Source organism: Zonotrichia albicollis, chromosome 4, assembly GCF_047830755.1.
Source record: "Zonotrichia albicollis isolate bZonAlb1 chromosome 4, bZonAlb1.hap1, whole genome shotgun sequence".
Lineage (NCBI taxonomy): Eukaryota > Metazoa > Chordata > Aves > Passeriformes > Passerellidae > Zonotrichia > Zonotrichia albicollis.
In genome coordinates, this window is record NC_133822.1 from 62,912,332 (window position 1) to 62,926,600 (window position 14,269).

A 14,269-nucleotide genomic window follows, 5' to 3' on the forward strand; every position below is an offset into this window, starting at 1 on the left:
GGCCGGGCCGAGGTGTGGGAGTGGGGCCGGGCCGGGCATGCAGCTCCCGCCGGCCCCCGAGCTCTCCTGGCCGGGATGCATCCCCGCCGCCGGCTGTCCGCAGCTCACCGGCGCGCCCCGGTCTCAGTGTCCGGCTGCCCTCCCCGCGCTGCGGGTGCCAGCGGGACCGAGCGGAGCGACAGGCGAGCCGAGCGCCCTACTCTGTTACCGGGAGTCTCGCCCGGTGGGAGCGGGGCTGGCTGGGAGGCGGTGCGGGAAGCCGTCGGCACCGGGACGGCACCGGAGCAGCGAGGGCACCTTGCTGCAGGGGCAGAGGCCACGGACGGGGAGAAAGGGACGCGTGTTCCCCTGGGAGAGCGCAAACGGAGCAGCAGGCTGAGAGAAGGAGGTGGTGTTCACACAGCATCTCGCACTGGAATAGCATCAGAAGCGTCTCCACAAATTTCTTTCCTGCTGTGGACATTTGAAAGAAAACATGGTTTTCTTTCTTGCATTTGTACAGTCTGATAAACTTCATAGTTCTTTCTTCTTGTTTGGTTGGTTTTTATTTCATTCAGGTGACAGCTTGCCGAATTTGTATACAGTAAGTCTATCAGTACCCTTAAGGATTCTCCATCGCCCCTGCAACTTGCCATTTTGTAGAGCTCTTGTGTACAGTATGCCCAACTAGTTTAAAAGTTTAACATTTTTCCCATAAAGCAGTTTGAGAAGGTGTTGTGCTATTTTTCCTTTGAAAAATGTCTGTGATAATCACCCAGAAAATACAAATAAGACAAACAGAGAGTTTTTCCTTTTCTCAAACCATTCTCACCCATGTAGGTGAGGTGTAACTGTGGAAATCATAAGGTGTTTCTGGATTTACAGGAGTGTGTAATCAGTGAAGCACTGCTGTGTTGCATATCCCAAATACAAGTCAAGCCATTTTCTTCTTCTTTCTTAGCAATTTAAATAAAATCTCCTGGATAAAAATGACCAAATTAATTTTAAGAATTCCTAATAAATAGTAAGTTTAATCTACTAAAGGTATCCATGATTGTTAAAAACTAACTAGGAAGTGCTAAAACCTATCAGGAAAAGAATGGCAAATGTATTTAACCTTTTTTCCCATACATTTTTCTCTCATTTGTTCCTTCTGAGCTCAGCTGGTGTATAAAAGGAGTTAATGATGATAATGAGCTTACATTTACAGTGCCTTTCTTCCTGAAGAGTCCCAAAGGGCATTACAACCAGATATGATAAATTCCCTGCTTGTTCTTAAAGGGTACTGGGGATTATTGCTTCTGGCTTTTATATGAAAGGAGCAGACAGCATCTAGCAGACATACTGCCCCTCTGTATACTTCTGCACGAAATATGGATCATCAAGAAGAAGGTTAAGCAGTGTTTGGTTGACATCACTGATCCTGTAATGGTGAGATAAGAACTGAGTTGTGCATACGTTCTCCAGTGTCGGCATTTAGCCTCCTTTACAATGGAGAAAAATTATTTCTGAACACAAAGAAAAGTCTTATAAACTATTATCTTTGTCACATTTCTTTCGGTTCATTAAGTATTTTCTTTGTTGCAAAGAGCAGCACATATGGAAAATTTGGATTTTGTTGATTGTATTTAGCCAAGGTAAAATGGTCTTTTGCTGGCTTTAGAAACAGTTCGTTTGCCATTAAGATGTTTACTTCTGCTGCTGTTAAATATTGAAAGTTGGTGCCTGAAAATTGCATTTTTCAAATATCTTTGGTCTCATTAAAAAAAAAATTGCTGCAGTTCATACAATTTCTGAGGTTTTGTTTGTTTGGGTTTTTTTAGGGAACAAGTTCATTGTGGGTAATTTTAGGGCTGATGGTGCATTCATTCTATGTCTTTCAAATAATTCTGTTACTTCTTATGATAAGATATTCCTGTAGAATAAAACTCCTACTCCATTATTTTCTGATACAGCCTACACTTCATTCAGGCTTTCACAACTCTGCTAAAGAAGTTGTATATGTTTTGACAGTCTTTCTACCAATTCATGCATCAGCCTAGAAACAATCTCAAAAACCACAAGCAGACTTTTTTCTTCTTTAAACATGTTATAAATATAAACCAGCCCAGAAACACCCAAAATATTTTTCTCCATTAGATTGGGGAACTAAAATTCATAGATGTTTTTGCAGCCAAAATCTATAAAAGGAACACCAATAAGCATGTTCCTACATGAAAAAACATAAAATTGAAAGGTTTCCAAATACATTCATTCCGTTCTGTTGGTGTTCTATGATATTTCATCTATGATAAAAAAATCAATAGGCTTTCAATGCCTGCACTGCTGTTTTTTTGACATCTCCAGTATTCATTACCTGAATAAGTAATACTGAACATGTTATTGTGTTTCAGCAAGAAGCTGAAACAGCAAGAAGCTGCTGTTCTTTTTACCTCTCCTCAGGGTTCATAGAATCACAGAATGGTTTGTGTGGGAAGGGGCCTTCAAGATCATCTGGTTCCAGCCCTCCTGCCATGTACCTTCCATAGACCAGGATGCTCAGAGCCCCATGCAGCCTTGGCCTTGAACACTTCCAGGGACAGGGCATCCACAACTTCCTAGGGAACTTGTTCCTCACCACTTTCACAGTAAAGAATTTCTTCCTAATATCTAATCTAAAACTACTTTCTTTCATTTTGAACCCATTCCCCCTTGTCTCTGTGAAATGTCTCTCTCCAGCTCTCTTTAGGTACTGGAAGGTGCTTTAAGGTCTCCCTGGAGCATTTTCTTCTCCAGCCTGTCTAGGTAGGAGAGGTCCTCCAGCCCTCTAATTATCTTTGTGTCCCTCTTCTGGACTAGCCCCAGCAGGCCCATGTTTGTGTTATGTTGGTGTCCCCAGAGCTGAGCACAGCACTCCTGCTGGGGTCTGGCTGCAGCAGAGCAGAGGGGCAGGATCCCCTCCGTCAACCTGCTGGCCACGCTTTGGCTGCAGCCCAGAATCCTGCTAGCAATGTTCAACCGTTCATCACTGAAGAGGAAAGAGTATATTTCCCAAAAAATCTTCTGTCTTTTTGGTTTTGAATTATGGTGTTCTCAGGTACTTTATGCTTGTTTTTATGCTTTATTATGCTTTATTCTTCTTTCTCCTTTAGGCAGATTTAATAGAACAACTTTTTTGTCTATAAAAAAGGTAGATTTGTTTACGCTGTCTTCTTGCATCTCACTGGATTTTGTTGTGTATTCTGTCATAAAAATATGAGTTTGGAGAGAGATAACTACTGTGATGTGGTATCATTGGGCTTTTTATTTCAGACAGATGAACACGCTGTAATCAACAGGAGGAATTTTGGTTTTGAATTCAGTTTCTTACATGGTTGAGCCAGGCTCTATAACAATAAAAAAATGCTGAAAATTTTGAAATTTAAATTTAAAAATAATTTAAAGTTTAATGATAATATTGTAAGTTTATTGTAATTCATATTTTTATTTTTCATTTATTGGCATTCATTAGGAAACCTTCTGATGGCTCCTGAGTATAGCTTGCTCTTCCTGTCTAGTTTCACATTTTAAATTATAATGCTTTTCCCTTTAACCTTTCTCATTTGCTGAAGTTTGAATTCTGTTTTAAAGGATAAATGCCAGTGCTCGTGTCACACAGCCCAAATAGATTTGTTTGATAAGTTATCCTTGTTTTAAAAGAGAAGTTCCATCAACTTTTCAATTACAATTACTAATAAAGAAACCAAGTATATATGTTACATGGAAAACTGTGATGTGGTTGATACTTGCATTGCTGCTTTTCTGTCCTTTTTTTATCCAAAAGGCTTCTGCCTTTTGTGAAGGTGATGTATTGACTATTTATGAACAGTGATCATTGGATTGAGAAGTCATGAATTCTTCTTTTATGGTGAATGGCTTGAAGAATAAGTTTTATTTATATGGAGCTGTGGGAAAGAGTATCTATTATTAGTGGGTATCCTTGATAGAATATAGTTTAAGACAATGAGGGTAAAGCCAATATGTGATGTCCATCCACAAAAATTCATTTTATTTCAATCTTCTGTTAGCATCATCACTTCTACCCTTATGATAACCTTCACAAGTTTCTGTACAGAAAGTGCTCAAACAGTTAAGGTCTCAATACTAAAGGTGAGATGCAAAGACTTCTTTTTTTTCTTTGCCTGACTGTGGAATTTAGATCAGTGCAAAAATAATAAAACCTTTCCTTCTTAAAACCTTATCTGTGTTTTTCACTCTGTATTCCTAAGTGTTGAAAGGCAATAAGAGTCATATGGACACAGTTTAAACCTTTACAGAGGTTTACACTTTTTAAAAGTGTTAGGTCAAGTTCAGCCTGAGAGATTTTTCTTTAAGCATCCACCATGGTGAAATTCTTTTGACCATTGCATTGCAGAGATTTTTTAGATATTTGTTAATTTGGTTGTTTGTTTGTTGGTGTGGGGTTTTGTTTGATTTTGCTAGCTGCTTTATACAAAATGTTTTTTATCTATATTTACCAGTTTGACTATTTCAGTTCATTTCAACTGGACCCATAAACCCTAAAAAAGCAGAAACTGATATTCAAAGTTTCAAGTCAGACTGCCACTGTGATACAGATACCCAGCATGAACATTGCTCCTGTGAGCCACTACTTGCCCTAGTTTGTTATCTAATGCAGTCCTGAAGTTCAAGGGAAACTGAGATCTGAACTGTGGTGACTTCTTAGTTATGCTCCATGAAGTGTGGAAGATCTTTAAGGCCATAACAAAGGTTTCACAGCTTTTTTGGAGAAACTGATGCAAGAATGGGAGTTCCACCTTTTCCAGTTGCAACAATACTGAGAAATTGCAAATAATTTCAAAATATTTTGGCAGCACTGCTGTCCTTGGGATGGCCAAGATTGCCCAGCACAGCAGCACCTCCCCTCATCCAGCCTGCAGTCCAGCCAAGAGTGGGTGATCACCGTATCTCAGAGTGGCAGAGGTGGTTGAGTGGCATCTCAGTAGCTGGTTTTAAGCAACCTTGTCCTGCTTTAAATATAAATTAAGAAAATGAGGGGAAGGGAGCTGAGAAATACTCTGAACGACAAAGAGGGAAAGAAGTCAAGAAGGCTGTCAGAAAAAAAAAAGTCATGGGTGAGGAAGAAGGGATTCTCTTGAGAGAATATGAGGAAAAGAAGAAGAGCTTAAAGAATAGAATAGATAAGGGAGAGACTATAGTATAGACACTGCCTCATCCCTTGAAATCATGAAGAAGACGGCTTTAGATTATTTGTCCCTAGCCCCTGTTGTTGTCTTCTGGTGTTATGGTCCCTGTCTCTCCCTTATGTGTGCATTTCAAGATTTTTCTGTACTTTGGTATGTACTTCTATGTACTTAGGTATATGGCTAAAATGTATTTAATAGTTAACAAAACCTTATGTTTTTTACAGACAGGTGATTTTCTCCTTTCCTGTTCCACAGTGACTTGGGCATGCATTAACTTTTGTGTCCCATGACGTGCACTCCAAACAGTCATATGTATCATAAATAACACATATTAATTACTCTTTCATTGCTAGGCTAAGTGTAGGCCCTTGCTTTGACTGTAGAAAGTGTTTGTTTTTTTCCGCTGTGGGGTCTCCCTTCTCCAATGCAGTAGCTTGGTACTTCACTTTTTTAATTAGCTTTAGTTATTATTTTCTGCCACTTTAACATTATTCTCTGTAGTTTCATCTGCCAAGGTAATTTACATATTGTTTACCTTTTCTTTCAGCTTATTAATGAAGATATTAAAATAAAAAACAACTTCATACTTCACAGTAGACCTTCTGCCTACTTCCCCACAACTTAGTGCAATCTGCTGCCATTTCTCATCAGCCAGTGTTTGTGATCTTTCAACCTGTTTTCAATTTACATGACAGTGCTTATGTCCAAAGCAATTTGGATTCATTTTGGGAGATTTAGTAAGACACTGTATTAAATCCTTTATTAAAATCATGCTGTGTATCTCTCATCCAGGATTTTTGCAGTTCTATCAAAAAAGCAATCACGTTTTCTTGGCACAACATGTTCCTTAAGAGCCCATGCTGCTTATTGCTCATTGTACCATTATCCTTTGAATGTTTAGAGGAGTGTTTTGGAGTCATAAACTCTTTTTTCTGTTTATTTTCTTTTTCCCCTCAACAAATGTTCTGTTCTTTCTCATTACAGAATATGCTTGAAATTAAACTCCTTGTTTAATAAACCACACTTCTTCCCTTTATTGATGTTTGAGGCTATATGACTTTTCTGAAATATTTTTGAGAGCTCAGTGTGCACTCAGGGATGTCTTATTGTGAGCTAATTGACTGGATACAACTGTTTTTCTTTTGTGCTATCCATAGCAATTTTTTCTTTCTTGTCCTGATTTTGGCTAGGATAGAGTTAATTTTTTTCCTAGCAGCTGATGGAGTTCAGTGTTTTGGATTCAGTACAAAAAGAATGTTTTAACACATTGATGTTTTAATTGTTGCATATTACCGCTTACACTAAGTCAAGGACTTTTCAGCTGGCTGGTGCTTTGCTGGTGAGGAGCTGCCCAGGAAGCTGGGAGGGAACACGGCCAGGACAGGTGACCTGAACTGGGGAAAAGGGTGTTCCATACCATGGGACATCATCCCTGTATAGAAACTGGGAGAAGTTGCCTGGGAGCTGCTTGAGGATGGGCAGGGCATTGGTCAGTGGATGGTGAGCAGTTGTCTTGTGCATCACTTGTTTCTCTTGGGTTTTTTTCCTCTCTTGGTTTTATATCACTATTATTACTGTTGTTACTATTATAATATTTTACTTTAGTTAATAAAATGTTTTTATCTCAACCCACTGGCTGCACCTTTTTGTTATTCCCTTTCCCATCCTATTGGATGGGGATGTGAGTGTGGTGCAGTGTGGTACTAAGTTGCCAACTGTGGTTAAACCATGATACTTTGTTTTCAGTCAAACCTGCTTTCAATGGGAACAAATAATAAATACATGTATGTGGGAAATGTGAGTTTTACCCACTTCTGTCCCACCAAAATAGTGCTACATTTGTATCCTGTTTGCATTTATTTTATATATTTTAACAATTCCCTTTGGGGTCAGTAACTTGTTCTTGGCTTTATCCTGAGAGCCATTGAACACTTTGACAGAAGTCTATTGAAATTGTAAATCTCCCTTTCATTGCTCAAGTCATCCTGCAGGAATTTGGATATTCCCTGGTGTTGGGAATATTCATACATTCAGGTTAAGCACAAGATTTTATGCTTTGCTGTTGCTCATACAAGTTCCAATCTACAGTTCATCTTTTCCCTGAAGAGCAGCCCACTGTATGTATTGTCTTCACAAGTAAACACAACACCCTAGGGAGAAGAGTTACTTAAAATTGTGATAAATGTCATACACATTCTTCCTTTCATTACTTATTTGTTCTCTGTTAAGGACAGATACAGAATTTGTTAAAGTTGTAGGCCATTAATTTTTATCACACCTTCACTTGTCAAAGGTCATATTTTTGCTTAGGGTTCTCTTTTCTGTTCTGGTATCCTTTGGGTTTTGGGGTTTTTTTTTGGTTTTTTTTTTTGTTTTTTTGGGGTTTTTTTGGGGTTTTTTTGGGTTTTTTTCCTATTTTTTTCTTTTTCCTCTCTCCCACTTCTGTATTGCATGATGAAAAGATAGTTTCTGAAGAATGACAGGGAATAAGGAGATCAGCTAACTGCATCTCAGCAGCTGGTGGGTTACTTTTTTTGCATCTTTATGTTATGTAGATAATCTGTATTAGAAAAATTTCTGTATTTGTTTCAAAGGCTGAAATCCTTGCCTTCTACAGCATTGTTCAAATTTGCCAGCATTTATTAATGAGATCATAGTATAAAGTCACAGGTAGTGTCAGCAGGTCATTAAGGAGGAGAAGCAGTCAGGGATGCCAGCTCTTCTGTCACTGGTCTTATGAATCACAGATGCCTAGGACCACAGAATGCATCTGAGGGTGTTGACAAAAGCTGCCTGTGCTGATGTTAAATTAGGCTGCGTTTTTCTACATAAATAGCATCAGCACTTATCTCTGTACAGGTGTAAACCTCAGTTTGCTGCATGAGTTAGTATATTCTTCTCTTAAAATCATCAGTGAATACCCTGATTTAAGCAATGACCTTTGGTACCAGAACACGTCTGTCAAATAAAATATCATTAGGAAGCACTTGCTATCTGTGCCCAGTAATAAATTCTAAGATACTTCTTACAAGACTGAAAATATCTTGACACTGAGAGCATGGTCATTTCCCGTAGCAGAAATCTCTTCACTTGAGTGGTAAGTAAATTACTTGTACGGTGGGGACACATTTTTGGCTGTGGCTAAAACAAAATATTCTTTGCTAAACAAGCCAGCAAAAATACAGAGTTCAAGTAAATTTCTTTTTAGGTACTTTGACTCTAAAAACTGCTTTGAGATTCAGGGATGCTCACAATAATAGTGCTCTGGACTGTCATCTGCACCTGTCTTTCCTCCTGAGGGGTGTCACAGAGCCATGCTAGATGATTTTTGGCAATCAGCAACTTTCTTTAACCAGGGAAAACTCACTTGCCTAGTTTTAGCTGCCTTTTAATATGTGCAGTTCATAGCACAAGGAGACCAGAAAAGAAAGGTCAAGGATCCAGTCTGATCACTGTAAAGAGCTTTAGAAATATGTTATTGACCTCTCAAAGAACTTAATTCCATGGAAGCCTGAACAGCAGAGAAAGCCATATGTTTTCTGGAAGGAAAATATTTTGTCTGGAAGAGGTTATTGCAATTGTTTTTAAAAACAGTAATTCAAATTTCCAAATCACATAATTTTGAATCCCCTTTTAAATTACTATTGTTTGAAAGAAAGCTAATGGCAATTATTTTCCTTTCTACGTTTCCTTCCAGAATGAAAGTTAGGGGTTATTAAAGTCTAATTGTAAAGTGAATATTTTATCTTTTGAGAATGCTTTTTTTTTTTTCCTTAGCATCACAAATACTGTGAAAGTGTATTTGTGTGCTGGCAAACTGTTAGCTTCCTGTAGCGTGAAACACATATGCTTTTCACATGGAACACACGTATCATAGATGAGCCTGGGTGAATTGCACGTTGCTGTGAGCTAAGGCTTCTGCCACATCCCCTTCCATGTTACAAAGGTAAGGAAGAGCAGCAGTGATTTATGTGAGGAATTTTCAAAATGTATTTAAATAATATTTTCAATAGGAGAGGGCTGGGCTGTTTGTGAAGATCCTTCTGTTTTCAGGCAAAGGCTGTCTGAAAAGCACTCATCGTTCAGCTCAAGTCACTCGCTGGAACACTGCTGAAATTGAAGGGCTGCTCTTTCTAACCTCTTGCAAGGAAGGCTTTAGCCAGAGCCAGAAAACAGAGCACGACCCAAGCTGCCAGCTTGTTAGCGTGAGAATCCCGCCTCCATAGAAGTCTTTGGATTAATGACTTCAGACAGACAGATGTGAGACTCAGAGGCCACGTGTGGGGGAAGGGGTTTCTTGTCAGAGGGCCCTGGAGTGTTCTTGGTGATGAGAGAAGCTTTATTCCCTGAAAAATACAGGGTGTTGGCTGCGCAACTCTGAAGGAAGGCTGGCAAAGTGGAAGGAAAAATATAAATATTGCAGGTATCTTTGTGCTGGAAAGTAATGCACAGCAGCTGCCCTGAGTCCATCCAAGAAAGCACCTTCCTTTCTCTGTGTTTGCTGTAAAAGTCTTAAGCTGAATTCTCCATATCTGAATACAGTAATGTTACCAATGCATCATTGCTAATGGAAGTGATCCGAGTTACCCATGAGCCATCATTGCAGGAAAACTGATTTCTGTGGGGTAGAACATTTTATAAGCACCAAATCTGTCATAGCAAATCCATCAAGATTATCCCCTGCACACTAGCCTTTCTGCTATGCCATCAAAATAAATGAAATCAAATGAAATCTAAACATCTTCATCAAGCCTTTATAAAGGAAGGAATACCCTGTGGAGAACAAGTTACAGTATGTGCATTGTACAATAAAATAATCAATAGTAAAATATTTGCATGTTCTGTGACATCTGTAGAGTGCAAGAAGGTTGGAACAGCATTTGGAATGCAATTGTGCACGCAGAAGAGGCAAATAGAAAAGTTACACGGCATTTCATAGTGTGCTTCTAGAATTATCATGGGAATATAAAAATGCAAAACACCGATATCCTGAAATATATTTCTTTACATATTGTGCATTCAAATTTAACATTAATTACATTTTTATGACTGTATGTTGTAAGTGCACATATGCACATGCACTGTTTCACAGAAACATGTGCTCTGTCATACACTTATTAAGGTACATGTCACACTTTCTATTTTGTGATATATGTTAATGTTAAAACCAAGAAAGTAGAGGCATACTTTCAGTCTAAATTCATAACACTAGGAATGGGTAATGGGAACAGATGTGGTGTAGAATGAATTTTATTCTGGAGGGCTGTCATAACAGAATTAAGCTATCCAGCTGACTTCATTTCAGTGGTAGAAACTTTCAGCAGTGGGTGGTGTATGAGCACAGAGTCACACCAGTTTAGAGCTCAGTGAATATCTTTCAAATATAGCTGAAGTACAGCTTGATGAAAGATTTAGGAATAATAAACAGCAGCTGATAAAAAAAATAAATTGCTGGTGGACATAATGTGTCACAATAGCCCATCACATTGAGATAATGTACAGCTGCAATGATGTCAGCTGCCCTGTTGAGAGCCCTATGATGGGGTCTTGGAATGATGCAACTGAACAAAATAATAACAAAGGCTCTGTCAGTGTGTGCAGTGTGTCAACAGGCTGGAGACTGCTGAGTACCCTCTTGAGGCGTGTGACCTCCACCAAGAACACAGATCTATCTTCTCAGATCTGGGCACTAATGACTCCTGATGCATTCAGTTACCTGTCTTTCAGAATTTTGCATGGACCAGGCCCTACAGCTCCAAGGCCAGGAAAAGATCTTGCATCATCAGCATAATGGTAATACTCTGTCCTGTGTTCTGCAATGATCTCACCTCAGGATTTTGTATTTACAGCATGGGAAATGGGAAAGGGTGTCACATTTCAAATTCCTTTACTCTGACACACAATTACCCAGCAAAACCAGTTACTTCCCATTCTTCCGACAGCTGGAAGAGGAAGCATACTCTTACATGTAAGCCCTTAGGAAATACAAGCTCAGTAGCTGGCTCTGAGAGAGCTGGTTTAGTGTGCCCTTCAGTAAGTTCTTCAACTGGCTACTATTTTCTCTTTATTTACAAGAAGATCACTGTTTCTGGTCTGCTAAATTTCTTGATATTTCTAGGCGCATGGGTTGGAAAAAACATCTACAAAGTATCAGACACACAGTGTTCCAATGCTGTTTGGACCTGCATGCCCTTCCAAGCACACAGTTCTTACACTGCATGCAGTTTTTTCAGATGAACAGTGACCAAGACTGCTGGAGAATCACTTCAGAAAACACCAGCCGTTTCCTCTGTCTGCTAAAAGAAAATTATATGGATTAGATACAGTATTTATTTAAGGATCCTGGGAAAAACTAAACAGTACTGAACTTCTTGAGGGACTGAACAAGTAATCACAATTGTAATTGATGTTTTCCTCAAATTTAATTCCAGAGTTTTTCCATTTTCTAGAAACTCACAAAATAGAGTAGGATTATTTGCTGAAACTTTAGATCATTTTCTTGAAAAGCTTCTGGGTAGAGCATTGAGGAAATGATCTATTATTTTGATCACTATTGAATGTTGACACCTGTTTCCCTTGGAAGCTCTCAAGCAGAAGCTTGAAATGTGTTGCAACAGGGCAAAGAAAGAGGAGGTTCCCTTTAATTGTTTCCCTGAAATCTTATTCCGCTGGAGATGTTTTTTCTCTCTGCAAGGGACAAGCTGTGCCCTTCTATTTGATGGTGTGAGGGGCAGGTCCTTGAGGCACTGTAGGCCCGTGACAGGGCTGTATTTGGATATTTGGAGTCCTCCCCTCACACACACACACACACACACACATACACACACACACACGTGTGTGTGTTGTCTTGGGTATCCTGCCCCTGACATACCCTGTCAGGAAATGTCTCTGTGTGTCTGCTGGTGACCATACCAATTGCTGGTCACCAGAGACAGGGCAGGAAGGAAGGAATGCAGGGGAAGCCAGAGGAGGTGCTGCTGGTGAGCACTGCAGCACAGGTGTGTGGGCTGTGCCGCCTGCCCTGCTGGAGCTGCAGAGGCTCCATTAGCACTAATTCCTCTAAGCCTCTACCTGCTTCCTACAGTGAACAACCACAGAAATGGCTTGTGAGCAGTCAGATATAAGGTCTTGCCCCTTCTGAGCAAAATGCCTCTTGATCTCAGCCCTATATGCTGCTAAAGATCTTTTTCTTGGATCTGAACGATTGGTATTCACCAAGTGAAGGAGAGGGGAAGGGCAGGCAGGAGAAGCAGCAGGACCTTGGCTGCAGTGAGAGGTGTTTGAATGCTAACAACTCCTACAGCACTTCCTTGGAACAACATCCTGGATAAAATTAGGGAAGCCTTGCTAATATTTTATGGACCAGCCTGTTAAATAAGTGACTGCACTTTCAATCCAACATGTTACTGTTTCTGATTACCACTTTTTGATGTATTTCTATCCACTTGTTCTGGAATGCCTATCATAACAGACTGACATGGACTAATATCTTGGTAGATTATCAGGGCAAGTAGACAACAATTGAGAAAATTATCTATGCCTCTTAATACAAGAATTCTATTATGTTAATTATGTATTCACAGAAGAGCCAGAGGGCAAATATATTGTACCTTCATGTAACAATTTCAGCAGAAGCTATTACTGATTATATTTGAATTCATATTTTTCAGAACACTTGTGCTTTTTACTTATGTGCTTCACAGCAAATTTCTAAAATTATATTTGTTGAAAAATCTTGGTACCAGCTGTGCAGGGTCTGCAGTAATTCGTTATCCTAGAGAGTCACTGTCAAGTCAGACAACCCAGTCCAGAGAGGCAGGACTTTTAGGAATAGTAATGTCATTTCATTAACATGCTTCCTAGTGCTTTCTTTTTTAAGGAAGCTGCTTACCCCACACAAACACACACAAAATTATTAATGCTGCATTGCCTCTGCACCAGTATGTCTATCATATTTCTGCTGTTGGATGTTATGTCACTCATGAGTGGCGGTGTATGGTTCTGTATAAATGAGACACCCAAATTCCTAGTTTTGCTTGCTGATTTCCCCTGCCACACATAATCATAACAAGTGAAGGAGCAGCTCTTTTTTTGTCTCCTGTTACCAGAATATTGCTATAGCTGACATCTTAATATCAAGACAGTGTAAGGGAAGACTAGACACAGCACTTTTGTCTTAAACTGCCGTGGTGGGAAATCTCTGTAATATCCTCTTCTCTAGATCTGGGGACTGGAGAAAGATCTTCAAACAAACCTCATTCTCCAGCAATTTTCTGGGTTAAGTAACAATTGTCTCCAGCAGATACATGTGAGGCATGTTTATAAAATTCTCCAGCAAATATCTCCCAGCCTCCATGGGAACAGCCTCAGAAAACAAGTTTTTTACTTTAGATTGAGATGTTAAGGGAGCCTGCTCTAGTTTGTTTAAAGGTAATGACTGAGACAGGAGAGTATAAGCACCTTAAGACCACAGTTACCTGTCTCAAACACTGTTTAGGGTGCAGAAGGACTGTGCCATGGGATAAGCACAGAATGGAGTGGCAGGATGGTGCTGACTCTGGTCTGGTGGGGGCTGCCAAGCACATCCTGGATAACACATCCGGATAAAAATTCCCTCTGTGGCAAACTGTGTAAAGAAGCAGCTGCTGGTACACACATCACTGGTTAAACCAAGATCACCCCATTTTATGGGATAGATGGCACCTGTGAATAACAAAGACTACTGAAGCCCCCCTGAGTGTGCCTCCATGCATACCTGAAAGGTGGAGCTTAAGTTAAGCCATCAAGACAGGAGCTTGAGGGAAGGTAAAGGTGGTACTGCTGCCCAGGAGTTATCTCAGACCAAAGGGACAAAGCTGGGGGAGAGGAATACATCACTGATAATGGCAGAATTCATGGGACACAAGGAAACCCAACTCATCAACTGTGCTGAAATTACCCCAGACAAGGTTAAAGGTAATTCTGGTGGGGAGAGATTGTGACCACCAACTCACAACGCACTGACTCCAGAAACCCACTGACTCACAACCTACCAACTCAAAAGAAGAGAAATACTGAATATGGGACTGTTAAGCATTAGAAGTGAGGGAATAATTTAGCCAATA